Below are 25,456 nucleotides of genomic sequence, written 5' to 3'. Positions count from 1 at the left end.
GGCAAGTCTTGCGTCCACGGTCTGTAATGTGATGCTTGACAATGACTGGTGCCATATTCGTTTGAATGTACAGCGTAAAGGAGGTGATTAAATCCATTGGGTTTCATACAGACGGTTGATACAACATTTCAAAGCCGCTGGCGTCACAATGTGCCCATTCTTGTGTCTGCAGGAATGTGTTTGAAAGAGGTGGAAATGAGAAAGTGTGTATTTCTGTGAGAAGAGGTTGACATCACAGTGGTTGTGTGTGTGTGTGTGTGTGTGTGTGTGTGTGTGTGTGTGTGTGTGTGTGTGTGTGTGAGTGAGAGAGAGAGAGAAGGAAAGTTTTGAGTTATTGAATAATCATGCTGTACCAGATTGAAAGCAGCCACTCTGTCTCGCTGCTCTGTAATCACTAAATGCCGTTTGGGAAGTGACCGTAAGCTCTTCAGACCACCTACGTGTTTCACAATCAGACCGATGAATAAAAGATTTGTGTTTTAAGTGCCCCCATTTGGAATTCAAAACGAGCGGGGATGTGGGAACGTGGTGGAACGCAGCCAAAAACAGGACGGAACACCGTTTGCGGCGACTCCTGCCGCCCCTCCTCGTGTCCTCCACGCCACTTGGGGAGGGGGAATTGAGGAGCTGCTGCTGTCAGTGCATTGCTCACCGTCTCTGCCTTTGAACAGGGAGACAGGGGAGCAGGCGCAAAACTTATTTCCAATCTTGTTGTTTAAGCCATCACCTCAAAAAGGGCTGCAAAGGACTTTCTCTCCGCGCACGCCACAACCACCCACTCCACGCAGTTGCCTGGTCCGTCCGAGTCTGTTGATTTTTTGGGACCCAGACCCATGCAAACACAGTTCTGCAGCTCTTTAATGAGCCACCTATGACGTTGCGAGCCGGACAGATTAAACACCTTTAAAAAAGGCAACATGAAAGGCAGTGAGGTAGAGAACACCAAAATTGGATGGAAAAAGTTAGTGATGAAACCTTTTTGCTTTCTGCTGTGTTTCTCTGATGTACTTTGATGTCCTCCCCCGTCGCAACAGATCTAAGAGCAGATGGCAGCGTTTAATGTCACAGAGGATTGGATCAGATTTATTTTATTGACTTGACAACTAGTTTATAAAGAGAACATTAAAGAGGAAAAACTGCAAGGAGGACGGCGAGTGAGCAAGAGAAAGAGAGATAAAAGTCAAACTTCATTTAGTGCTTAATGGAATTTCTGGGCAGCCAGTGTATTCAGATGCATATTCAAAACCCAATAATAAAACCCAGTCAAATACAGTACTTTCATATATGACATTTCATCCAACAAATGCACTCATTAGTGTGTTAATGTGTTGCTGCCACGCCAGCAAAAAAAAAAACGGACCAGTATAACATTATGTCATGAGAAAAAAGTTGTTATAATAAGACGTTTTTGGTGTTATAGGATATTCATACAGTATTCATGGTATTATGAAATAAAAACACATCGCATTATAAAAAGAAAACCTGTCTTTCTTCACATTTATCATTCAAACACTGAAAGTGGGCAGAAATGTCCGCTGTTGCATCTAATATTAGATTCCAGACTATTAAAGACTATAGACTAGAATGCCGGAGCCGGCTTTGAAGTAGACTCTCACGCTGGGAAATACGCTTTACATTTAGCCAAATGAATAGGATTTTTCTAGAATGTCAGAGGCATCATTTTTGTCTGGTCTGGCCAAAAGTGGAGGACGCAAGGGGAGGAGTCATGAGGTAGAAGTTGAGGAAGACGTTCACCTACACGACCCGATTGAACGCACAAGGTGTGAAACAGGAACGGCTTGAATAGCATGATCCTGCTGTTTATCCTTTTTTTCTCTACTGGCAGTTGAGTGTGAACTTGCCACAGCCAGCTGTACAGGTGTTGAATTGGACACAGCAGGGTATACGCACATACTGTACACGCACACACACACACACACACACACACACACTTGTCAGAGCGACAGGTGGCCTCTCGCAGCATCCCCGTCCTCGATCAATGTCCTGCGGATACTGCAGCTCGGCCGTGAATGTACAACACAGAGGATGCCCCCCTCAGTCCCCCCTTCGTTTTAACAACGTCGTCAATGTAGACGGGGGGAAAAGAAGTCAGGAACGAGACACAGGGCTCAGGTAGCAGGTACGGCCTGGAGGAGATGGAGGGCTTGATGGCGGGGCCAGCGGGGGGGGGGGGGCTCCATATATGGTTGCAAAAGCAGGTGGATTAAATACACTTTTGATCTCCGGCATCCTCAGTCCCTCCTCTCTCGTCTCCCACTTTGTCTTTTGGTTTCCCCTCCCATCTTCAACCGCTAGTCTCTCCCATTTTTCCTCCTCTCTTTTCGTCCTTTGGGCAGGATGAACATTCCCTAAAGCAGTAGCCACCTGTGAAGGCACATGGGGGCAGAGGAGAGGTCTCCTTCTGTAACTCCTTCTGTAGGCCGTGTATGCAGTTTCCCATGGGGCGGAGACACCGCGGAGATTGTCTCTGCCTCACCGGAACTCTGCACCTTCACACCATAAACAGTATTTGAACAGAACCTCAACCTTTTTTTGTCGGTGCGGGGCGAATTTAGCTGTTCGTATTTCAGTAGCTGCCTTTTTTTCTGCGCGTGAGACTTCATTTGTGTGCATCTGCATGGTCTCGTGCGTGTCCTCACAGTAGTTTCAGCTGGTGACAGGGAAGGGGGCTTGGAAAGGAAAGAGAGGAGGGAGCACAGAGGGGTGGGACGTGAGAGAGATGAGAGAGATTAGGGATTGATTATCGATCAGTGTGAGTTGTCGGTTTTCCTTTTGTTTGTCGGTGGAGAATGAAGAGCCAGAGAAAAGATTCATGTAATTTCTCCTCCATTTGCCCTCTCTCTCTCTCTCACCGTCTCCACTTCTGTCAGGATCTCATTTTCCTCTATGTGTTTAGCGGTATTGAATTAAGAATGAAGGTTAGACAAAAGAAAACAACACAAGGTGGGGATGAGGACAAAAGAGCAGAAGGGAGGGAAGAAAAGGGAACGGAAGAAAGGAAAATTACACACACACACACACACACACACACACACACATATGCGTGTTCATTTATTGTTAAACAGAACAAATCAGCATGACGAAAAGACCTTGCAGTTTCCAATTCCCAAATCAAACAAGCGCTCATTAAACCTCGCCGTCCCCAGTCGACTCACAAATCACTTCCACAAACTCATTTTTATAGAAATGCACACATTTCACCCACCAGGACAGTAACCAAACACAATCTTATGCTTCATTTCCATTCAAATAGCCAAAATCGAAAGGATTCTTATCGATAATCACAATGAATGCGGCCCACAGATTTCTCTGTTCATTACCGTTCATCGGTGTGAGCGTGTGTGTGTGTGTGGGTGGTTCTTTTTACATGTGTGTGTAAATGTCAATATAAGGCCTTGACTCAATTATTCCATTAAGAAGACAGTGCACGGTTGCGTGTCGTGACAAAGCCAACAGCCTCTCACACATACAAGTCTGCCTAAAAACACTGCACACAGTCTATAAGCCATTTCCTTTTGCGGTTGAGTGTGTGCGCTCTTGTCTCTCGGTGTGCATGTGTGCATGTGTTCTAAACAATGAGTGTTCCTATTCTTTGGTTAAATTGGCTCCTCGTCCCGAGGCTTGTCTCCTTGAACCCATGGGCGCCATAAATCCACGTCAGCCCTTGTGAGTTTTTGTGTGTGTTTCTGTGACGGTCGCTGTGACTGCATCTTCTGGGTGTGAGAGAGACAAAGGAAATGGACCATTTAAAAAAAAAAAAAAAAAGGTATGGATGTGTATGTCTCTCCTACACACACACACACACACACACACACTGGTCCCTGTGCTTGACTGGCGTGGTGAGTGCAGACTGCAGCACAGTGTCCTGCTCTCCTCATTCTTTTACTGAAAGACTACACACTTAATGAGTTGTCCTGGGACTTGAGGCACACGCACACACACACACGCACACACACACACACACACACACTTTCCTCCCATCTCAGCACTGTAAGGGATATAATACATTCCCTTGCCTCGTACTTTAACCTTATCTCAACGAACTCATAAACCTTTTCCTAATCCTGACCTATACTTGTTTCCAACCGTAAAAGTCTTAGCACTCAGAGTCAAGAGCCCTTTTTAAAATATCCACACTTCCCCAAATCATCTTTGGGTAACAGAGTGCACTGCAGCAGGGTTTTTTTTTTTTCAAATGTAATATACGGTATAGAGTTTTCCTGTGATGCAATTTTCACAGAAATGTGACGTTAAGGTTTTAAATTTGAAATAAGGTTTCCCTCATCTGGTCAAACCAATGTCAGTGAAGGTCTTTTAAAATGAGCTCTTCTGCAGTCCAATGTGTCGATGACTGAAGAGCCCTTCAGCAGTTTTAGTTACTCTTAACAGCTCCCGCTACGCTGTCATTAACCTGACCTTTGACCTGCCCGAAGGAGGACGAGAGAGAATACAAATAGCTCACAAATAATTCATTATTGCTCCAGATCTGTGTATAAGTTGCATTCCACAAGGCAGTTCATTTTTCACATGAATAAAGATTGTTTTTCTTTCTCTCAAAACAATAAAAAGCCACTTTTAGTGAAGGGTGGCACTTTGAACTCTCCCATTGAACTCGACCTCTATTAACCACGTCTACCAAATGATTAAAACAGCATATACCGCTGTGTATGTTAGTTCTGTGACATCTCTTGTCGTACCACATCGTTTTTTTTCAAAAACAAAAACATTGATTTAAAATCAAATATATCTGCATTACTACCTCAAACACTCAAACAAATATAAAAGTTATATAGGTATAATATAGGATCTGGAATAAATAATATTTCTCTGTCTCTCTCTCATACACACACACACACACACACACACACACAGACACACACGCACACCTGATCCTGTATCCTGATATAAGGCTATTGTGGGGCAGGGTGACGTTTCCAGAAGCAGGTGATAAACAGCAGTTAAAGGGGCCACATCCTCAGTGTGTGAATCTGTCCCCCCTAAATGTCACCTTGTGGAAATCCTGCACAGACCCTGGCTGACAGGGACTGGGAAACACACACACACACACACACACACACACACACACAGAGAGAGAGAACCATACTATGAGATGATATATGGAAACGCACAAAAAGCAGCGACTCACATTGTTGTACACAAACATGTTGTTGCACAAACACACAGGTGCCTGTCAAACTAAGACTGTAGTTTATGTTAGGGTAATTGAGCCAACATGAGTATGACAAAATTGTACCTTCAAATAATACAGAAAATACAGAAAACTGCTGCAAGGCTTGTATGTTAAATATGTACATTCATACGAATGACACAGGCCCATAGTCCTGTAGTAATAACCAAGGAGGAGGAGGAAGATGAACTCTTTGGGTTGTTGCTCCTTTTTAAAGTCTCTGTTTGGGCTGATTTTAATTTCCCATATTAAAATCCTTCCCACAGCGAGACACTACTCAGTGGCCGCCAGCAGAGCAGCAGCAATGTGTAGACAGACACGCACAGATCCCAGCTTCGACAGTGTGTAAATATGTGCGCACTATGTGTGAGGAAGACGGCGGGGATGAAAATGGGAGAGATCGCTCACGCCGTCTCTCCTCTTTCAATCAATAACCCTGTGATTCTAATAGACATTGATTGCATCTGAATCCCAGATCCCAAGTCACAAACGTGATTATAAAATGGCCAGTCTTGACACTTTATTGAAAACAATGAGGCTGGAAGGAGAAACAGGAGGAGGGAGTGTGGGAGTGACTGGCTGGGAAAGATGGATTAATCTTCTGCTTGTCAGCTCGCTGACGTCTTCCCCTTCATTCACTTCTTCTTTTATGTGTTTGTCTGCGCGCGTGCGCACACGCGAGAAGTCAAGGACTGGTTCGTGCACTGTGGACTGTTGAACCATCACAACAGCAGCAACAACACTGAAGAGTTATGAATCTTTCCACTGCGCTGTAAATCCTAATTTATTGCGGCTATCCTAGTGTGGGCCTGCGCAGGCTGTTGATGGACGTATCAGGATCTATCACAAAAGTAATCTCAAATCAGACAAGATTGATATGGTCTTCATCAAAGGTCGCTGGTCTGAATGTAGCTGAATGATGAGTGACGGATGGAGAAAAACTGTGTTTAAACCTAAACCCCAGATATGGTCAAGTTTCATCACATACATAAGTGAATTTCAGAGAAATCAACACTGTGTTCCTCAGCTGATTAGAAACTGAAATGACTGCTCATTTTACTAAAAACATTCCTGATGGAAACAACCCTTTAACAGCATCAGAAACCACTGGTAAATTAAATATAGCTCTTGGGTAGTGTTAGTCAGCGAATTAGAATATCTGTCAATCAGTTTCTCAGCAAAAGCTGGTTTCAGTCTTGTCTTTTGATTTTTGTTGGAGACACTTGCTGCACCATTCGCACCATTTGGCCAACGAAGCAAATCATTCATAATTCATCTCGCTAGATGTTACGTGTCATTTTTGGTTAAAACAGCACTCGTCTTGCGTTGCGGTCACACGGTTTCCTGTTTTTTTAAAGGTGGTACAACAGTGTTTATTCACCCTTGACTATGGCCCTGTATGGCAGTGGATAACCTTCATATGTGTCTGTCCCATACTACATTGATTACATTTCCATGTCAGACAACCGTCTGTGTGTGTGTGTGTGTGTGTGTGTGTGTGTGTGTGTGTGTGTGTGTGTAGGTGTATGAAATATGTGCCTGTCGCTGAATGAGATGCCTGCAACTTAACTGCTGTGTGGATTGGATGGTTCTGGTGGTTATTCCATAGTAATTTACATAATTCCCTCTGCAATGAAAAACTGTGATGAAGCTATTTTCTAACCCTTCATTTGTGAGACAACTGTAGACTAAAATATCAGTTTCACCCTTTACTGCAGCACCTCTTCTCTACCTGGGAGTAAAATTACATAAGAAAAGAAAATCAAATCATGGTGTCCTTTGAGCTGTCTGCACTTTAAAGGAACGGCTTGGCAATGCGAGGAAGACTCTGCTTTTACATCGCAACATACTCATTTGTTGTTGTTGTTTTTTGTTCAATGCAATTTCATTGGGGAGTGATTAGGATGGATTTTCCTCTCCCGACCTTATATATACGGTATATAGTCTCGGAAAGAAAGGCTTGTGCATACAGTAGACCGTTTTCTGTGTGCATTTTTAAAGTGTATTTAATTTTTCATCATAAACATCACAAGCAACGCAGAGAGAGATTATGAAATATTACTACAGCACGAGTATAAAAGATTCAACGGAGGATTATAACAGTCAGGTGAGATCTAGGACAAACACAATGAAAGGGATTTCTTCAGTGACTGTGACTGCACGTGCTAACAACTAGCGCTTGCATCTCGAGCAACCATTGACATTTTTTAATAAAGATGCTCTCCCGCATATCGTTTGACAAACAGGCCTGGTTGTGTTGTTCTGGCGCATTTCACTGTGCGCTCTCGCTCAGCTTTAGCAAATCAAAGATGGTGTGTTTGTGTTCTTGTGTTGCCGCTGCTGACAGATTATAGCAATATGATGTTTTGTTTTGTCTCACTTCATGTATTCATGGCTTTGAATATTGTCAAATATAGCAACACTGTGGTGTTTTGTCGACGTGCCGGAGCGCTCTCTTCCTTTGTTTGCTAACAAAGTGCAGCAGACGTCTAACCTCCCATGCAAGAGGAATATGATATACTCTTATCACTTCACACTTTCTGGCATAGTGCAATGACACTGCCTGTTTGGGACATGTATTCATGCATGCATAATCACATTTCTTCCACAAGACTTGTGAGACAATGATCGATTTAAAAAGGAAATGTGTTTTCTACGTGTTCAATCAATTAACAGTAAAAATAACATTTGTGGGTAATTAGGTATTGTTCCTATGGGGGGAATCAAGACGCAGTAAAATGTATATTTTCAACTGTATTCAGTTGCTCATCCATTTGTGTAATGCGGCAAACTTCCCTGTTTCTGGTTCTGTGATCTCTTTGTGCTGTTTCCTGTCTCTGAATGTTTAGCAAGATGTCTTCGGACACACGTCAGGATGATTTTAAGTGACACGTTTGTGTATAGACTAGAGACTGTCGCTTGTCTGTACAGATGGCTATATCTGCTTCTTTTTTTTTCAAGATGGTTTTACTGCAGGGCACACGACCCAAAATAAATTCATTTCATGCACAAAAACATCTTTGGAAAGACTCATTCATTTTAGCCAATAATATCAGGACAGATAAACAGCGTGAGATGAAGATATCTGAAGACATGGACGTAGAAAACCAAGCTATTACAGAAAGAGAATATGAACACACACACACATACATTAGATGTGTCCAATGGAGTCTTTCCAAGGGGGGATTGCAAGAAGGAATAGTGATAGTGTGTAATGTGGAGCCGTGCCATCATGCTGAAAGCTACCAATCAAAGTTTCTGAAAGAATCTGTGGATGGATTATCCACAGACCACAGCAATGGATTCCTCGAACCGTCACTGTGTTTGTGTTTTCATGTGCGTGACTAAAAGAAAGGGATAGGATAGTGGCTGAAACACAACCACTCTCTCACACTGGATGGTCTGGCTTGGTCCTTATCGCTCTACTTTGCCCTGTGAAAGAGACAAAGATGATATTATCATGTTGTTGGTGGCAAAAAGGACTTGAGGCCATGATGCACCAAAGTAATAGGAGGCTGGCAGAAGGCGATGGGGTCATCATTGAGCGCCTGCTCCTGACCAGCGCCTGTAGTTTGATGTGATTTTGGTTCCTCGTGGCTCTTTGTTGTGTACCCGCTCTCCAACCCCCTGACCATCTGCAGTGTTCATCCCAACGGAAGACTTTAATTCTGCTGGGAGAGAAAGAGGCAGGGTGGGGGCGCCTCGGTCTTGATCTCCATGGACATGAGCTTGGATCTCTGGAGAGACGGCTGGCAAAATGTTGACTCACCTGGCCCTGGAGTGTGTACAGACACACACACACACACACACACACACACACACACACACACACACACACACACACACACACAGACAGACAGACAGACAGACAGACAGACAGCTGCTAGCCTGATGGGGAGGCTGTTTCGAGATAATACATGGATGAATAAACACACACATCACATGATGGAATAAAGCTGAAACACACAGACGCACACGTTTACAGGCAAATAGTAAGTCATAAATATGCAAACTAACTAATTATATGACTGAGCGACATATTCAACACACCCGTCCATCCGCCCACATGCGCACACAAACACAAACACACACACACACACACACACACACACACACCAGATATACAGAAATGTCAGCTTCAATATAATTTACTGGCCAGTAGCTCGCGATACAGACGAATAATTGAAAACCTATTTACAGTCCTAATCAATGAGGTACCAGAGTGTCATTCATTGCGTCCATATAACACATAAAACTTCATTAGCTCGGCGACACGCTTAGAGATTTTCTACAAAAATTAGATATAATGGATGAGGCTGACATAGCCAGTGTTTCAGTGTGATTTAAACCGGGAAGAAATAAGCCTGTGCGCGAGTGAAGGGAGACGGCAGACACTTTTATGAAGATGGACATACTAAATCCAGCATCACCATTGGCAACTCATAAATATTATCATCCCTGAGACAGAAATGACATGTAAATTGACCATAAAGTGAGTATATACTCACTTTTGTACGCGTGATTTAGCAGACTGTCGTATTGAAGGATATACTGTAGCAGATGTGTGATGAATGTCTATTATTTGGATGATACAGTGTGTGTGTGTGTGTGTTTTGGGGCTTGCAGGGAGAAAAGGGAAGACCCCCGGGAACAGTGTAACACTGTTGGGGGATCTCTGTATCCCCCACAGGCTTAAGATTCACCATGTCCAGCTGTGTTTAAAGGGGTTCACTGGGTTGATTCAAAAGGACACTGGGATGCAATGCAGGCTCGCTGTGTGTGTAGACACACGACATGCACAGGCAGTTTTTCGGCAAGCAGAGGAGAGTCTGCTGAAATAACCCTGTGCCAGCTGGCAATACGACCCACACAGACACACAGATACACAAGCGCACCTCCCTCCAACCCACTTGACTGCATTAAAAAGGAGGCTTCATCAAAGCCGTTCATGTTGCCTCCATAAGTCATCATCTCATTTGCAAGACAAATGGGTAAGTCAAATTGGTCAGTGCATTTTAATAAAGAGCCCAAGCGCGGAGCGAGCATCCTCCTCTGCCCTCGCAGACACAGCTCTTCACACAGCAAGTCATGTTCCTATTTGTCACTTTATTTCCAATTCAGCATATCTAACTTACATTCCTTGTCCAAAAACAGAAAAAGAAGAAAAAAATTCAAATCTGAACTTGTTCTATTCCAACTGGGCAACTCCATCTGCTGAATGAAAATGTGTGATATGACTGAGAGCTCCAGAACAGCGGCTGGTGAAACTTCTGATTAGTTTTTTTGTTTTTTTTTGTCAACAGTACTTGCTTATATTAGCATTTAAGTGTCATTTAATCAGACTTGAAGCAAAAAGGGAAAGAAAACAAAGTTGAACACAAATATTAAAACAAACACTGTTCATCTCACCAATTAAATTAACATTTCTTATAACATTCATTTTGTTTCTCAGCTGATAAAACAATGTTGACATATCAACACATCCTATAGGGTCACTTGCAAGTTCGTTTTTAGATCAGAGAGAAAACTTTTATACATTGTAATGTCTGACGTGCATGAATCTTCTGCTTATCTAACGAGAAGATTAAGAAAGAAATAAAACCAATTGTGTGTTTGTGCTTTCAAGGCAAAGTGTTGAGTGTCCTTGGATTGAATTAATATATGCTCATGCAGCACACAGATAGGATGCGGCTCCTACGATAAAAAAAAATAATTATACAGACCCATTATCATTTGGTTCGAGCCCATTTGATCTGTACATGAACCGGTGACCTTAACATTAATTTCATAAGGTCATGCAATTCTGACCCTTCGCGGAATTACTATTGTCACTGTAGATTGCGGCACTATTGATTTGCTGTGCGTTTGAAAGCTATCTGATATTGAGATCCACAGACTGTTGATTTAGCTCCGCGCTTGCATTGAATAATTAAATCAAGTCAATAGGTTTGGGGATATCTGCGCATCTTCACCCTTCAAATGACTCCGAGAGCCTCTCCTCACAGTCTGTCATGTGGGACAAAGTATAATAAATGATCACAGACACAGATCTGAGACATTCTGACAATAAAGGGCTGTCAAGGAGTAAATAGAGGCCGACCCCCTAACACACACACACCTATCGGTGAACACTGTGTGAACCGATTAACAAGGGGTCAGTGTCCCTCAGAGGTGACATTGAGCATCAATATCTAAAAAAAACTCCCCTTTTCTATCTTAGTTCATTTTTGTACTGGTTTTAATGTTTACAATCATATCTGGTCTGTCCAAGCATTTAAAACCCACAGAGCTAAACCACTTTTCTCTGCTTTTTAAAAGGGACCTTGTTGAAAATGACGTGAGTTCCTTAAAGCTCATGAAAAGGAAACCAAATCGCTCCTCAGAGCTTAGGATTCTTCGAAAAATGTTTGAAGACTGACCTCTATGACCTCTTATGTGCTCAGGGAATCTACTTTTTCATTATTATTTATGTTATTATTATTTCATTTAATTTTATCATTATTTATTTAGCATATTACGTATTTATTTGTTATTTTTTGACACTTGTATAATGTGTGCCTTAAATGTTTTGTATGGGTTAATATTAAGATTTTAATGCCAAATATTCTGTATATGATCTTTGTTAAATAAAATTTAAAAAAAGACTCACGGATATACGAAAAAAATAATAATAATTACGTCAGCCCCCCCCCCCCCTACACACACAGGTGAGCGTGATTACAGTCACGTGACTCCTAGCTGGCGCCAATCCGTGGTCCGACGCTGCTTTGCTTGTTTACAACCGTTACGCTCCTGTGTCGTCGACATTATTAACTTCATCCTCATAACTTGACATTAAATCAGGGCTAAAGATGCATTTGAACGCCGGAGTTTGCTTGTGCGACGAGCAGCTGTGGCGCATATGCGAGGTGAGTTCGTGTTTTTCTTCTTCTTCTTCTTCTTCATGAGACGTCTACGTTGGTGGTCGTCGGGCTCTTTCTGTGGCGACACAGCTTCTTCACGGTTTCACTTCAGCGCCGTGTTTGTTATGTTGGTTGTTCGTGCAGACTCGATGAGGTGTGTCAGTGCGAGCGGTGGCTGCTGGTTCTCATGTTGGGCGTGTGCAACAGTGGCAGTGCCTTCGTCTGGCACTTGGTTCCACTTCCGGTATCCTACCAGACTGTGGCCAATAGCATTTGACCTCCAGGTGTCCGTTACACTTCCGTTTTTAAGCCCTATTATCACTTATCATCTATATATATATATATATATATATATATATATATATATATATATATATATATATATATATCATGAGGCAGCAGAAATAATAATAATAGAATAATAAAAAAATATTTGTGTATTGAATCTTATTTAATTTTTTTTAAACAGTTTTTTAAACAGAGCTCGTCACGGCCCACTGAGGCTCTCTGCCCCTGTCTTGTGTTCTGTCTGTCAGTGTGAGCAGCTGCAGGATTCCTTCGGCCTGTAGGTGGGGCTCTGATGCAGTGTTTCGAAGCCCTCTGGAAGTGAGAGCAGGCAGGGAGGGAGGGGAGAGGTGGAGGGGGGGGGGGATGTTGCAGCAGGCGAGACCCCCCACTGCCCCCCACCACCATCACCATCACCCTAAAGTGCAAGCTGCCTCTGAGTATCAGTGGTGCAAACTAAATGGTCAGATCACTCTGTTCCTCCAGTCGACTGGAATTCATTTTCCCAAAGTTGCTTTTTTTTTCGTAGAGCTCCAATTCTTCCTCCTTTAGAGGCTATTTGAAATCACATTACAGACCAACGCGGCTCATTGTGGAAGTTTTCTCATGAGATGGAAAATAAAAGAACCCCCCCCATTATGACTCAGTATTGTTCAAGATGTTGATGGATTTGTTTCAGACAGGGTGCAGCCTTAACAGCCTGTTTTATGGAGAAGGCATTATTATCATTATTATCCCCCCCTCCATCCCCACGCTGATTATCTCGTTAAAGACAAGATTACATAGTTACAATTAAAAAAATGTAATTGCTTCAAATGTATGAGGAGAGGATACACTCCTGAAGCATGTTGAAAGATCATCAAAGAAACAACAAAAAAGAAGAAGCAGATTCTAATCCCCCTACAACTATGCGAGTGTCATAATTATGTTGCTGTGTTGCTAAATCCCTATCTCTTTAAATGATCCTGCGATTAGATATTCAAATCCGATGATCTGATCATTTCACCCCCGTTTCTGTGGCGTATTTGTGCAAATTCCCCTTTGGCATTGCCAAATCCCATTCTCAACGGGATGAATGCATTACATAAACCTTGCGTCTATCCGCGGGAGCCGTATGCATAAAACCTCCCTTCTTTTTTAAACAAAGCACAAGATCAATTCAACCTCATATCCTCTGTCACCTCCTTGTTGGAAGATAGTCGTCAAATGGTGGAACTGTCAAAGTTTTTCAATTCTTGTTGTTGTCGTTAAAAGCGGTCTGTGCGATTGTTTTCAAGAGGCTGATACAAACAACATGGTCTGAACTGGACATTTGTACACTCACTTCGGCTCAACTGGCGCCTTTTGTCCCTTGTCTTTAATGGGAGCTGGGTCAATAATGTGATTGGAGTAATGAATTGCTCGGTGAGATGGACATTGTTTTGCGTAATGCTCGTCAATGCGCACTGAGCGTCTTTTGGGTACAGTTGCCAGAGACCTAAACATGTCACCCCCTCCTCCTCCTCCTCCCCCTCCTCCTCCTCCATCTCCATCCATCCATATCCGAGATGTTCCTGCGGGTGAGTCAGGTTTCCTTGAAGCAAACAGTCGTCTATTACAACCGGCGACACGCCATCGACTCGGTCCCTCCCGTGCGTCAAGATCCGCTGCGAAGCCGCAAACTCCGAGGCAGCGCGCCTCTTCCTCCCCCCTCCTCCTCCTCCTCCTCCTCTCAGTCCCTCCCGCGCTCACACTCTCTCTTTCGCACTCCGCTGCAGCACCCTCAGCACCTCAGTTGAGCAGGAGCACCGCACTGAGTCACATCTCCACACACGCACGCACGCACACACGCCCTCCACTCACACACGTACACGCGCGCGCGCGCACACACAGCCTGCTGCGGTATCCCGTACGGCGCAGCGGCTCTTCCAACGGCATACCAAGTGTGTCCTCGCCGAGGGATGGGAGGTGCAGCGCCCGCGTCTCAGAGCGATCAGCGCGGCGTCGTACAGTGCCGCTGACCGGGGGGAGGCTGCTGGAAGTCCGCCGCTACATTGAATCCCGCTTCTCGTGCAGGACTCGCCTTCCATCCACGAACGCGCCGGGGATTTAAAAGTGGACAAGTCGTCTCATCAGGATACAACATTTCTTCTTCTAAGCATTTTTTTTTCTGGTGGGGGGGCGGGGGGGGGGGGGGGGGGAGTAAAAAAGAGGAGTTGGGGATTTCTCCGGACGTGCCTCTTATCCGCAGTGTCGATGCGGCTGCGGCTGTGAAGTGATATCTGCACAGATTCCAGGTAAGCAGAGAGGGGCTGTCACCGCGTTAGTTCCCACCGTCGGGACTGTGTTTTCTTTTCTTTTTTTTTTTGGTTAGTTTTGCTCCGGTGCTGCCGCTGCAGGCGCCGTGTGGGTGTGAGGTGGCCACTGCAGCAGCGGCCAGGTGATCGAGGCGCTGCACCTGTTCTGTTCTGGCTGCGCTCTGCGCTCTGCGCACCGGGGCGGGTGTCACCCCGGACCTGGCCCACCTCGGTCCTGTGACCATCCCCGGGGAGATGATGACCTGCAATGTCTCTCTAACTCGGTTGCCTGTGTGTTCACCGGATTCCCCCCTCCGTGTTTCACTTTCATTCATGCCCTCCGTCCACCGAGAGACTGGAGAGCCGCATGGCCACGTTGCGCTCGTTCCTCCTGCAGCGTCAAAAAACTCTGAAGGTTAAAAAAAAAAGCGAAGGGTTTTGTCGGGGGGTGATAAACCCACTGCCCAGGACCGGTGGCGTGCACAGACCACTGGACTGCAGTTGGGATCTCAGTTGTGGCTTGTGACTCTGAAACGGTCCTACATTTTTTTCCTACACATGATTCTGTGAGGATGCTTAGCAACTGCAATTCCCTTGAGGTGTTTAGATGGAAGTGTCGATTGGAAAACTATTGAGTTATAATGATGCGGAGGGGTGATTCTTAAAAAACAAACAAACTGTCATTTTGGAGCATGTCCTGCATTTCAAGGGATCCACGTTGGAACGATTTCATGTAGTAAACCATTCAAACTTAATACTACACGAAGGTCCCTTGGAGGCGATATCTTTGTAGTATTTTGAGGTTTCACAGTTCACAATGCCTACGAATGATTTCCTCATATTTCTGGGTTTTTGCCAGTGTATTACAGTGTAGCCGCACAGTTAATATTTTACGAGTGGCCATGTCTACTGTGTGAGAATTTGTGGAAAAAAAACCCCACGTTGCCTTATGCAGAATCAACTCACATTTCTCTCCATGTGGCGTCCAGGATGGCCGGGATATGGCAGTCTCTCCTCAGAGCTTTTGAACTTGACCGACGTGGCTCAGACGGGAGCGCCTGCAGAGGGGCTTGACTTTAGAGACGCTCGTGTTAACAGAGAAAACATTTTAATATGTCTACGGGGACGTAGTCTCTGTGGTATATGCAGCAGACTACTGAGTTTAATGTGACCTTATCGGATTTTATTACCTTTGGTATTATGATAAAATTCCTGTAGGGTCATATGACGGGTGTAATTTAAGGTTAAACTATTTAATCTAGCAGATTACATATTACTATAATTTTTTTTTACTTTGATATTGATAGCTGAACCTACATTCACGTTTAACTGACATTCAAGTCTTTATGTGTTGACTATATTATACAGCCCACTGTCGTGATCTGTAAATGTTGTTCTCAGAGTACTGAGAACGGGCGACTCGATTCTCATAGCACTGCCAAATTACACTTTAACAAACTTGGTGACTTTGATTTACTGAGATGATTTAGAGATATATTTGGTTAGTCAACACGCGGAGCATATAGATTGTGTCACACTTTTCCCCTGAGGTCATGCCAAATCTTAGTCAAGAGAGGTGGTGATGAGCAATTTTTCCTCTGTTTAAGTTCAAGATGATAAACATTGTGTTGGTATGATACACTCGGTTCTGTTCTTTGCCCAGTTGTACTGAAGGTTAATAGTTTCAGTTCAGCATAGCCGTGCGGGTCATTTGCCGAGATCATTGTCATCTGTTATATTTGAATGGGAAGGTTTGCGGGAGGTATAGAGCTGATTTCTATACATTCAAGCAAGCGACATAGCAGCGCAGACTCTTTCTAAGACAATGTAGCTCTGCGTCAGCCGTGTAGTGTGATGTAGGTCTCTGAGTCCATAAACTTTGTCTCCCTCCCTCACTCCTCGCTCCCCTTGCTCCCAACGTCTTTTGCACCTCCTGCACAGAAAACAGCTGCTCCAGCCTATATGCAAAATGCAGATCAGTAGTACGGCAGTCACACTGAGTGCCCTGAGCCCCTCTGCTGGTTTCTCCCTCCCTCCCTCCCTCCCTCCCTCTATCCACCTGCACTCCAGACTCAATGCATCAATTCAGTGTCGCCCCTTCAGTCCCCATTTAACGTTACCCATATACTCACAGTGTAACAGCATTGTGTTCATTGTTGTAGTGGGGAAGCACAGAAGTTATAGCGTCTTTGTTATATATCCAATGATCCCACCAAAAAGGCAAACAGGCTGTTTAGTGCGCACTCAACAGAGAGTGGCTGAAGGGACACGGCTATGTGCTGGAGGGTCCATGAGGGGCAGTGTGGCTTCACAGGCTGGAGCAATGGAAAGATTGATCCCATATATGAGGCTTTAGTTGATCAATTTTGTTTACAATTTCACATTAACATATGTAACTTACAATTTCATATTAACATATGTAACTGTTTATTTGATAATTAATCAAAAGATGACATTTTTTATCAATACATCATTCCAAATAGCATTTACATAGGATGTATATTACAGATGTGCTGTGGAAAAACATTATTGGATTTGGTGTCTTTTTTTGTAAATGAAGAGAATCTTTACTGGCATCAAAATTCAGACTCTTTTTTAAAATGGGGAGCTGAAAACAACATTAATAGAAACACATTAGACTCTGCTGGTTGATGTGTGGTCCATTAGTTTCTGTTATACTGCCTGTGACGACGAGGCAAAGGAAAGCAGCTTGCCTCCAGGGCAAGTGTCTCTACTGCAGGCTGAAGTTCCCCCGCTTATCTGTGTGACTGTGGCTGGCAGGCACGTCTGTGTGGCTCTTTATTGTGTGTGTGTGTGTGTGTGTGTGTGTGTGTCAGCACATTTCTGAATGTTCCTCTCACTGTGTGTAAGTTTGCATTTCCTGCTTCTGTCAAGGTCTCAAAGGGAGAAAAAAACATTTAGTCCTTGAGCAGTTTGATAATCCTATCTCATCTGTGTCTTGCCTCCTTGTCGTTTCACCTAATTCTAGCTCAGCCCTAAACTCTTAAAGGCTGTGAGAGCACTCGGCACTACTCATTCTCCCTCCCCTCCCCTCCTCCCCCTCTGCCGTTGAGCTGTCCATCAAGCCCTGCCTATAGGAATTGGAACAGCAGCCTTTATCGGCCTGTGAGCACCTCACATTGACATACTACCCCCTGTCTGTTGGCCAATGTTACGGCTACAAGGCTGGAGTTTGGAACCAGGGAGCGTGGCCTTGTCAATATTATGGCTTGCTAATGGGTAAACTCTCACTCCAGCCTAGGCAGTTAAGACGGTCATTCCATTTTGGGGGCCATGCACTTACAAGTGTCGGCATCGTAGAAAGTCTCCGCAATGTGTTCATGTCAACTGTGGATGAATATAAATGGGAAATCTTAGAAAGCTTCTCTGTGGTGATATAAATGCCTGGTAGCAGTGTGGCCAAGTCTCGGGCGGAAGTGTGTGTGTGTGTGTGTGTGTGTGGGTGTTAATGATGCATCTGTGACTGGCCTGCCGAGGCCCTATATGAATACTCTGGTTACAGAGACGTATCGTCATGTTAGGCTGAATGATGTGTCTGTGGGCTGGACCTGAATGGAGCTCTCTGTTGTTTCTTGTTCTCTTTCTGACTTGATCTCTCTCTCTCTCTCTCTCTCTCTCTCTCTCTCTCTCTCTCTCTCTCTCTCTCACACATACACACTGTCACACATACTTACACCCGTCTGGGTTGTGACAGGACTACCAGCCACAAGCTAATATCACGTTAGTCCCCCCACCACCACCACCTCTCTCATGCCACCAAACACCTCGGAGAAGATTGGAAATTGTATTTCTGTTTAACCAACTGTTCTTACAACTATAATCTGTCTCCCATATATTAGAAGTCAGACACACGACAATGGCTGTGCAGATTAAAATATATTTAATTGGGTGATAATGGGTGAGTGATTAAGTATTTTTTAGTTCAGGATGAGTGCTTTAACAATTTATAGTATTTTGATAGTTATTAAAATACACTATACTTTGACCTGGCCACATAAAACCTCTGTCTTTGTTATCTTGTCTACGTGGACTTGACTCAGATGAGGCTTCAGACTTGTGTGCCATGAAAGATTCAAAGTCTATTATGTTTTAGTTGACACTTCATTAGAAAGATGGTATCACTGACTGAGGGCTTGATGGTTTTCATCTAAATTCCAATTTAGGGGGGGAGGATTCTATGCTACATTAGGAGAATAATTGCTTACAAGTATGTAATTAACCCTTTGGTAATGCACCGTAGAGCTGCATATTGATGTTTGCCGTAGCAATGACAGCATAGATCTGAAGTGAGGATCTCCAAACAATAGGCGGTGAAAATTCTGTGGGGAAAAATCAATACACGCCACAGCATCCAATTTAATGAGAGCCTTTGTTCTCCCGTGAATGCTTTACTCAGCATATATGTGACGCCAACAGAGAAGATACATATAATCATGTGTGTGTGTGTGTGTGTGTGTGTGTGTGTGTGTGTGTGTGTGTGTGTGTGTGTGTGTGTGTGTGTGTGTGTGTGTGTGTGTGTGTGTGTGTGTGTGTGTGTGTGTGTGTGTGTGTGTGTGTGTGTGTGTGTGTGTGTGTGTGTGTGTGTGGGCGCACATATCCTGCTTTTTCAGAACTTGGTTGTTTTTCTTTTATTGGCAACAAGAGTCCTTTTAAACTGTCATATGCCTTTATAATGGGACCCAGTACATGTACATGCTACTATATCACAGTTGCACCACTTTTCTTTTCTCCCCCCAGTCTCCTCTCATGCTTCCTTTCATCTTTTTCTCAATCCTTCTCTTCCTCTGACTGTTTCTGCCTCCAGCCCTCTCCTCCCATATCTTTCTGCCAAGCACATAACTTTATCTGTGTGTGGGGTTGGGCAAAACACATCCCGACTGTTGTGACATTGGAACGACCTAAGAGGCAGGATATAAAGTGAGACGAAGATATGGGATGTTGCTGCTGTAGATACGGATCAGGGCGATGTGGAAAGGCACCAATGTATCGCTGGGTTTTGCCAGACTGTTCTTTTTGATCAGACCATGTTAAGCATTTCTCTCAGGTCTCTATGATTCATATGGAGCCGTGAGTCTGATATATAAACAGCTCTCTTTGATGCGGCAGCAGATGACACGCTGTGGCATATTGGCTCTTATGTTTGTGTGCCAAGCCGAGCATGACAAGCAGTAAATTAGTTTTGTTTCAGATGCATGAAATGATGAGAAAATTGCAGACAGTCTTAGGGCATTTTTTCCCCCTCTCACTCGCTCTCATTTGCTCCCGCGCCGACGCCTTAAGTCCATGCAAGGATTAGGCCCCTAATTCCGTTTTCATCCTGCCTGTCGCAAAGAAGCATGGGCACGCATGTTGAAGTATATGCATGCATGCGTGCACACACATTTTATTAATCCATACCAGACAATACCTCGGAGCTCTGAATATTTATCCTGTAACCTACAAACAACATATGAGCTGTTCGCTCAGGGGCATCTCATGTTGAGTCTTTTTTTTCTCTCTCAGCACTCTCACTTTAAGTGAGGCTGCAGGAACAAACCGTGCTTTGTTAACATGCTGATTTACCATGCAGTTCTTAATCTGGCTTGTTGGTTTGATGGTCACTATGCTCAAGTGTCTCAGACTCCTCTACGAGTGGCCCGGTTGAACAGCTTGTACAGTAAAATACACAGAGAATGTAATTACCATGTTTTTACAGTGTAATGTTGTGTCCTTTGTTCGAATGATGAGGATGGACCAGGAACAGATGATTCTCTCACTTCCTGTCTGCTCCAAGTGTCAGTCGTGTCAGGGGGCATCAGTATGCACTGGTAGCAGAGTAATTGTGAAACAGCGGGCTCAGGGAGGACCCCTGCCACGCTGTAGCCAGAAGGCAGTGGCATGGGGGGAGGATCTGCTTTACTGTAATACCCTCCCTACATCGTCCCACCTTCTACTCCCCCTCCCCTCCCATCTGGATGTATCATAGTCTAGCAACATAATGTTGGGGATGTTACAGAGAGATTTAACAAGACTTACACAGGATTTTTGTGTTATTCTTCTCTGTGTGCTTCCCTCTTTTGAATTTGGGATTTTGCCTTTCTTGAGTAATTTTCTTCTTCTTCTGTTGATGGGATTTGGAATGGCTTGTGTCTGTGTGAATGCAGTGTCTGCCTCTTAGCCAGGGCCCAGCTCCTCTTGCCAAATGCTTTGGAGAAGTTTGTTCCTCTCAATTTAATTTGATATTCTGGTTTAGCCTCTGACTTTCATCAGTGATGGGAATTGATTTTTGATTGACTGAGATTAAACCTCCAGGAAAGGGGGGGTTGTACCGGAATGTGAAAGTTGTTCCATGTACCCCAGACATCCCCCCGATGAGTCATCAACCTGGTTTGTCTGCAGTGCATGTTTACTCACACACGATATCATCCCTCAACTCTTACATACAATTTGTGTCATCCCTTCTCAATCCCTCCTGTTGTGGTGATTGTTGGGATTTGGAATCATCTAAACACTACACTGAAGATATACTACTCCCCTGTTTGACCCAGCACAGGCACGCAACTAACTGTGTTCCTATGGCAACATGATTTGTCAACTGAGTACCCCTCCGCAGACGTTTTTCTGTACTGCTGTGCTTCCCTTGAAAAAAAATAGCAGGAGGCCCTAAAGCGAGATGATGGGTTGATATTGTGATAGACTTTTGACCTTTCATGTGACAATAACTGGGCTCAGAAGATTCACTATTAATTTTTATCTGCGGTGGAAAGAGGAGAGCTGGTACTTGTTGACATTCTCGGCGTGGTGACTGTTTATGTGGTCAGATGTTGAGATTCTCCACCACACTGCGAGTCTTTTTTATAACTTAAAAACAGTGACTGATGGAATGTTTGTAGTTTGGTGTCCATTTGGCTGTCATGCAACGGCAACAGTTTCTTACTGACTTGTTTCAGCATCATTGGGCTATAAGTAAGACCTTTTGGTTATAATGCATTCTTGTTTTGTTACTTAACGGCGGATCGCAAACGGATTTTAGATGCAGTAAAGCCACTCTCTGTTGGTAAATCACCACCCATCCCTTGAATGTATGGCCTTTATACTGTATATATAATTCAGACCACTCATGTAGAAAATCACTTACTTTTTTAAAGCTAGAATCCGCAAATGCAATTTTACTTGACAAAGGTCAAATAATTATCAAAATACCAGGGGTAACAGGGATACAAAGATGTGAGTTGATAAGAGCATTTACAATATATATAGTTTAATAACTGTGCAGCAATTTGATGGCCAGCAGAATCGATACGGACAAACTTTGGCTGTCACAACCAAGCCTTTCAGCACTGAGCACACAGAGCACTGGAAGTTGTTGGATATATCGGCACTATTCCAATTCCCAGATGAGAGACTAGAAGAGACGAGGTGAGCCACTTTGTTGTATTGCATCAAGCATCCTACCTCTGACTTTTTCTTCTGTTGGCTCTCTCTCTCTCTCTCTCTCTTAGTCGACAAATGTAACTGTGGAGAAAGCACAAGTTCTGAGAGAGGTTTTCATTCCTCCCTCCACACTCCCCTTTCTTTGTGCCCATCCGTTCTGCATTGTCACGGCAGTCCTCCCAGCAGAGCTTTGATTGGGTATGTTCTGGACCCACCGGCAAATCTGGCAACCAGATAGTTGTGTGGTGTACGTGTCTGTGTGTGTGTGTGTGTCCACAAGAGGGTTTTTTTCCCTCCATGTATCTGGGAAAACCAATGCGATGAGGTAAAGCTTGCAGAAAATCAAAGTATATGGCCAAGACAAGCTACGGACAGACCAAAGCAGGAAGAGGGCAAAACTCTGGATAACAATGTGCATCCTCTCACTTGCCACTGTGAACGACAGCTAGCTAGAAAGCTTGTCTGATGTGTTTATGCCATAGGCTTCGAGGGATGGATTGAAAGGAAGAGGAAACGTTTAAAGGGAGGGAGAGGCTCTAAAAAGACATGTAATTCCATGCTAACCTGAACTCTCATCTCAGTTTGTGAAGACACATTTCTGTGATATATGTATGTTTTTTCTTGGTGTCAAACTGTCAGTTGTGATTCTTTAGTATTTAGACAATTTTGCTATGACACTTGAAATTTAGCCCAGGTGCCTCCTATTTCTCTTGATCTTCTTTGAGAATTTTCTACACTTGATTTGACTCCGCCTGTGGTAAATTGAATTGATGTTCCTCCAAAATTGTTAAAGGAAGAAGTTTGGAACAACCGGATGATGTCGGCGCACAAGGCCAAAGTGACCCTGTAGCAGTGGCAGTGGTTTATAATCTAGGTGTGTATGTATGCAAGTGATTTATAATTTAGTCGTGGTCCTCATGCCTCTTTGTGCTCCAGGACATCACAGACTCAAGTAGGATGCCAATGTTAGGCTTGTGGTATAGATTAATGGTTTAACAGACTCCCTATAAGACACATGTACTGTACATACCCACAAATTCTTAGCATGAATTAGTTTTCACAAGAAAAACACAGATGATTCTAAACGCACATATTGTTTGAATCTACCTGTATATGTCAAAATTCACACTTTTGTTTTTTTGAGATAGATACGTTCCTTCTTGGTGCATAAGGATGATTTAGAAAAGTGTTGAAATGTTTAGTTTGGAATGCAGCCTGAATGTCAAATTATTTAATCACCAGTATTTCTTATTGTAACAACTTAAGTGTTTACTCTTTTTATCACTATGTCAAATCACTGACTGCTCATTTCGTTTTTTACTTTGACCTTTTAGGGAAATGACACATCCACTTCTATGCTTCTCCTTATTTATCATACCAACAGTTTTTTCCTCTTAGTCTGTCTCTCCCTCTGTCTTTGCTCTTTCTAAGTCCGTAGTTATAATACAGCAGCATTTGCTGTTTAAAATTAGAATACCTCAGCTGCTGGAAGGACACTCTTGACACATGCTGTCAAACTGCTAATTTTTCAGTTTTCTACCGCAGGGAAGCAAGTCTCTGCAGGTGTAGACATTCTGTCTTCTCTAGTATCCACATGGCTTGTACTTACCTATACTAGAAGAGTTACACTGGTTGGGCATATGACAATATAAGTGTCTTTTTTGTGTTCAGTAGATCTGACTAGTTTAGTTAGTAAAATCTGAATTGAAAGAAACAAAGAATTAACAAATTAAAAGGGCACTTGCAGGCCAGTTGACTGACCTCATTCCGTCTGTGCGTGGTAAACCAGGAGTTGGGATCTTTAAGACTCCTCTTCATCACCACTCTGGATTATAAGGGAAAGCTGTAATCCATTGGCTTTGAGCAAACCAAATCAACCCCTGCACTGATGAGAATCACAGATGTGCATGGGGCTCTTCTTTTGTGCGCTTGTGATGGAATGGGATGAAATAGGATGGATTATCATGACTGTTTTTCTACAATAGTTCAGTCTTTGTCTTTTGTCCTGGCCTCATGCGGCACAGCAAACTTTACACATGCTTTACCACACATGCTAACACACATCAACAAACATACCTGACATACTGAGGACCCTCACACTTTAGACACCTTCAGACAACAAAACAATGTAGGAACCGAGTGGGGGATCAGAGAAAAAGCAACAGTTTAATGTTTTATAATCACCACAAAGCCTTGGAAATTATCAAGCTTTCATGTCTAAGAAGTTAATCTTAGGGGTCAAGTCTGCTTTAGCTGTGTTCAACAACAGCAAGAGAGGAAGATGGGTCACTGCAAAAAGGATTCAGAGGGAGAAACGGAAGTAAAGATAGATATGAAGAATTAATGAGAGATTAACCGCGCAACTGCCTGTGTGGTCGGTGATCACTAGCGTCATTTGTCAAGACAAAAAGGCTGAACTGGGGCAGGTCTGATCCCGTTTACTGTGACGCAGCCAGAAAACCTGATTTAGCCAAGGATGAGTTCAGGAGCAGTTATTTTGACATGTAGAGATAATGTTATTTTCCCCCTGGCAACACACAAGCTGTAACGAGTTGGAAATAAACAACACTCTGACAGTATGAACAATGCGTTTATGTGAATGAGTGCTTGAGGTTACTGACTCATACAAGTTTAAACAATGACCTCTTCGTTAATGTTGAATTGTAGTAGTTGGAAAAAGTTAAAAAATGTCAAGTGCTCATTTGTTCTCTTTTTGTGAGGCCACATCAATCTCCGTGCACATTTGTGTTTCAAATGTCTATTTCGGAGATGAAAATGGTTTAGATCTCGGGCTATTCAAATGTTATGGTTGCGATTTACATGTGCTTTCCCCGGAGGCACCAGGGGTCTCTTACCGTAACCTTTGAGCTTGTGTGTGTGTGTGTGTGTGTGTGTCAATGGTGTTGTGGTGGGTGGGGTGCATATCTGTCAGTTAGCCTGCATGTCAGACTATAGGACTGTCTCACAGCAGACATTTTGACATGTCATAGCAAGAAGAGATTAATAACATTAATAATAGCTGTATTGCACTTTGTGATCCAGTCACTCAGCTCAGGTATTGTTCTGGCCGTCTCACTTGTATGGTTTGCTGGAACACCTAAATTTTTTCGAGGGATATTCCTGCTATGACATGTTGAAATATGAAATATTTTGTCTTTCCTTTTCACTCTTTTCTGACTTTTACAGCGCTGTTCCTTTTGGCCTCAACCCTCTTTTTAATTCTAAATCATTTTGAAACGTATTAGTGTCCCAGACAGTACAAGACTTTGGTCTGTTTAGTTACAGTTCAGCCTTTCCACCTCTCCCTCCAGAGTTTTTTCACCTCCTTACTTGGCAACAAGGGCTTCCCA

The 25,456-nt window shown here is 43.5% G+C and overlaps 1 protein-coding gene and 1 long non-coding RNA gene across 3 annotated transcripts in view; both read left to right on the top strand.

Moving 5' to 3' along the window:
* The window catches only part of LOC124850878, a 5,153-nt gene extending 3,677 nt beyond the window's left edge, over positions 1–1,476 (top strand). Inside the window, exon 2 of the long non-coding RNA XR_007031959.1 lies at positions 1–1,476. This exon is cut by the window's left edge and continues 833 nt beyond it. This is a non-coding gene — a long non-coding RNA (uncharacterized LOC124850878).
* A 10,505-nt stretch (positions 1,477–11,981) lies between these two features.
* The window catches only part of plxna4 (plexin A4), a 202,164-nt gene continuing 188,689 nt past the window's right edge, over positions 11,982–25,456 (top strand). The window contains exon 1 of one of the 2 annotated variants that reach the window (XM_047336137.1): positions 11,982–12,117. The gene's annotated coding sequence lies outside the window, so the exon portion shown is untranslated. Of the gene's footprint in view, positions 12,118–14,580; positions 14,673–25,456 lie in introns of those variants that run through there. The other variant, XM_035621547.2, reaches the window with a different exon arrangement.

The sequence above is a fragment of the Scophthalmus maximus genome, chromosome 12 (genome assembly GCF_022379125.1).
Source record: "Scophthalmus maximus strain ysfricsl-2021 chromosome 12, ASM2237912v1, whole genome shotgun sequence".
Taxonomy (NCBI): domain Eukaryota; kingdom Metazoa; phylum Chordata; class Actinopteri; order Pleuronectiformes; family Scophthalmidae; genus Scophthalmus; species Scophthalmus maximus.
The sequence above is the reverse complement of the archived record's forward strand: the minus strand, read 5'-3'. Positions and strand labels throughout refer to the sequence as shown.